General features: G+C 45.3%; 1 protein-coding gene across 1 annotated transcript in view; it reads left to right on the top strand.

The window, feature by feature from the left end:
* The first annotated feature begins 513 nt into the window (after positions 1–513).
* The window catches only part of LOC122261150 (tyrosine-protein kinase transmembrane receptor Ror), a 265,208-nt gene continuing 261,831 nt past the window's right edge, over positions 514–3,890 (top strand). Inside the window, 1 exon segment of the mRNA XM_086543499.1 lies at positions 514–625. The gene's annotated coding sequence lies outside the window, so the exon portion shown is untranslated.

The following is a 3,890-nucleotide window of genomic DNA, read 5'->3' as shown; positions in this document are numbered from 1 at the left end:
ACTCTGAGTGATGCATAGAAACCGGTAGAAAAAAAGTTGTTCCTTGTCTTCTCATGAGATTATTTTCTTCTTCATTTACATATTGGATTACGCCCAACGCTAAACATTTAATTTTCGAGCAATTTACGATTAGCTTTGGCAGTCGTCCCCACAAGAGTTGCCTGAAAGATTTTGGAATAATCGACACTAACCTCTTATAATAATAAACATGCATCAACATGGGGATGGGCGGGCACACTTGCAACACTGGCATATAGTGTGATATATCTGTGCCGTTGACACAATGGCATTTCCTAAGCATAAAACACATCCAGAATTTTTTCATCTTAGTATATGAGGTAATTGTCTTGTAATGCGATAAAGAGAGAAAGCAAGTATTTTTGTTTGGTGTCTCGCTTTGACATGAGATTATGTTTCCTCCCTGCTTATATTTTTCCACGAATGACAGTCTTGAGTTGCCATTCGGAGAAGGTATGTCTGAGCGCCGTGGCCATCTTACGGGGCGAGTGGCAACCCCGCGAGTGGCCGAGCCGGGCACGGGGAGCAGGTCGGGGTCTTGGCGAGAGGCAGTGTTGCTTGGGACAGTGACGCGTTAGGATGTAGCTGCCGGAGCTCTGATCATAGTGTAAGCGTGGCGGTCGGACTTTGGCGTCGACTTGAATGATGTTGACATTTATTGGTTTTGATATGTAAGGATATGACCGTGTGGTGGTGATAGAAAACTGAATGAAGTTTAAAAGATGATTTAAAACAAAAGTGATGGACATAAAACGCAATTTTCCTGACGAGAATATACTTACGTTTGGGGAAACTTCGCAGGGTATATTTCGACAGGTTTGCGGTGATTTTACCTTACGATTTACAGTGTGGAGTAAGCCTTAGTTTCGTTTGAGAAAAATGCAACTAGTCGAATCCAAAGCCCTATGTAAATACTGATCTTTCTTTTGCGAGGTAGAGCGTTCATTGAAGATTCCGTCGGCGCAGAGAGGCCGCACCATTACAAGGAATCTGTAGTTAGCTTACGGCAAGTAATACTTCTTCCAGTTTACGAGCGAAATGCATGCGGCCGGTATTCCACATGTTAAATGATTCCCCGCTTCTTTACTAGACGGGAGCCAGATAACCATGTGCATTTATCCACATAATACCTTGCAATTACAAAGCTCGGAGTCGCCAGGGTGAGTTTTCAAAACGAAATCACGCTTTAGTAAGACCGGTGATTTTCTTGTATTTTTTTTAAAGGGAGGTTCCAGGGCTCGGGTGTACCTCTACCCATAGCGTTTATCGAGGAGAATTATTGGCTGTGATGACAAATACACTGGCTGGAATGTTGCAGATAATTTACACGCTATGTTGTTCTTTGGGTGCTTGCAGTTTCGGAACTCGTTCGTCTTTGGCCGCTCTGTGATTTTTCGTTTTTCTTTTTTGTTCCTTCTTCTGCCTTTGATCTTGCTTTCTGTTTATCTTTATTTTTTTCCGAGAAAGGTCAGAAGTTTTGTTTCTTTGTCGATGAGTTTTTTTTTTTCATTTTTTCTTTGTTTTTTTTTCTGTTCGATTTTTCTTCGCAGTTTTGTTTTTCGTTTCTCTAGCTCTCGTTATTATTAACGTCATCTTCCCTCACTATCACAATTATTGTTGTTCTTATTTCGATTATATATATATATATATATATATATATATATATATATATTTCCCATCGTCGCCGTCATTACTATTATCATTAACATTATCATCGTCATTATCATCATTACCCTCTCCTATTCCGATTTTCATTATATTATTAGTCATGATATTAAAGGTCTCATCATCGTCATCATCACAATCACCATCATGAACACCATCACCAACATCACCATCGCCATCATTATCTTGATGTTATTTCTAGATATTTTGTGTATGACTCTGCCATTCAACCGCTATTTTTGGCCGCAGGGTTTGTTTTCAATTCAAATGGTACTGTAGGGGACATCACCAAAGACAATGGCAGCCATTATAAAAAAAAGAAGTGGGATTACTTTCAACTGCATCAAAGCATTGGGTCGAAGTAGTCCTTATTGGACACAAGGGAACTGTAGTGTTTTTTTTTTTTTTGTGGACCCTGGACTGTAGTTGCAGCGGGGAATGTGAACTATATTGGGACAGTTACAGTGTGTGGTGCTGTAGTTAGGGCATTAAGCTGGTAATATTGTTCAGGTGGTGTTGACGAGGCTGCTTTGCGTTAAAGGTGAAGGTGAAGTGGGGTTGCTGTGATGACTTGAATGGGTGACGTGTTTTAGTGGAGGTGGTGACGCCCTGTGTTGTAGGAGGAGGTGGGTTTGAGATCGACGTGAGGACCGGATGATGTGAGTGAGATTGTACGTGTGCTGTAGCGAGACGTGAAGAAGGGATTGTACTCGAGGGAACGTGACGACGGGATGAGCCCAAAGTGATGTGCGTGTGTGTGTGTGTGTGTTTGAGAGAGAGAGGGAGAGAGAGAGAGAGAGAGAGAAAACAGAGACAGACTGAATGTGTGTATGACTTTATGTGCATCTGTGTCTGATTGCATGTGTTTATGTAAATACACCGTGTGCATCGATAGTCTTTACATGCTGGTGGAAGAATGATGCGCCCGCGTTAAAGTGAAATACGCAGTGAAGTTCGGCAATACATGTGCATTCGCGAGGAAGGGAGGAAGCACCCTCGTCAGCAACACGCAACCCCCGATGTCCAAATGCGCCTTCTTAATGAATGTAGACAAAGCTTGACAATGAGTGTAGACGAGGCTTAACATTCACCTTAATAGACCTTAATCAGTGCAATGAACTTGACCTATTGATGACACGAGACATACCTCGCGGGTGCGGACTCGCCTTCGTGGGGGGTAGAGGTGAGGGGGGGGGCGGAAACTGAACTATGTGTGAACGGATGCAGGTTGTTGCAGGCGACACACCCGCGCCAAGAACCGTGACGGGGATTGAAGAGGCGTGAGGGAACAACCTCCAGCATCCGCGAAGGAAAGGTGTCGGGAGACGAGTGCCCGGAGGAAGAAGGGTGCCAGCGACGAGCCAACGCGCGAGGCAGCCGTCTGTTCAGCGGGTGTGGGTGACTCAAATTAACCAATAGAATATGGAGTCACGCCCCTCTGCTGCACCCATCCATCCCCCAGCACAGTCACCCAGCCCCGCTCTGCTGTTGCTCCTGCTGTTGCACACTTGAACCCACTCCGACTGTCCAGCGCATTAGAAATATATTCGTAACCCCTGTTTTATGTTGCTAAAAACAAACTCATACATATAAGTGGCGCTCATACATCTAAGAGATGTTTATCACGCAGATAATCATTCATAAATATAGTTGTTAGGGCCGAGCTGTCTGCTGCGCCAGGGAATCAGGAAATTAGTAAAGCCACCCACTAGTGCAAACTCTAATGAGCAAAAATGGCCTCCCACCGGAAGATATAAATTACGCGGCGCATATAAATCCATTGTTACAATCTGGTGGTCGTCGCCGTTCGTAGAGGTGGGTGGTAGGGAGCTGGAGGGAGAGGACGGGGTGGTGGAGGTGGAGGTGGAGGTGGAGGTAGAGGTGGAGGAGGAGCAAGGGCAGGAGCAATAGCAGCAGCAGGAAGAAGAGGAACAGGAGAAGTAGAGGAGGAGGCGTAGGAACGGAAGAAGAAGAAGACGGAAAGGGATAAGAAAACACAAATAGACGGAGATTTGACCAAAACCATATACAAAAGAAGATAGTTGACGTGACGGCTGTCGGGGGGGGGGGGGGGAGAGGAAGGAAGAGGAGGAGGGGGTAGGTGGGTGGGTCTCAACCCCGTCACGGTAGCCTGACCATGAAATCACCACGTGCTCCGGCCCGCCCGCCTCTTATCCCATGCTGAACAAACACCTTCACGAAAGCAG

The sequence above is a fragment of the Penaeus japonicus genome, unplaced genomic scaffold, assembly GCF_977035675.1.
Source record: "Penaeus japonicus unplaced genomic scaffold, GWHDUDI00000001_assembly GWHDUDI00000013, whole genome shotgun sequence".
NCBI classification, from domain to species: domain Eukaryota; kingdom Metazoa; phylum Arthropoda; class Malacostraca; order Decapoda; family Penaeidae; genus Penaeus; species Penaeus japonicus.
Note: the sequence above shows the minus strand (reverse complement) of the source record. Positions and strands in the feature narration are given on the sequence as shown.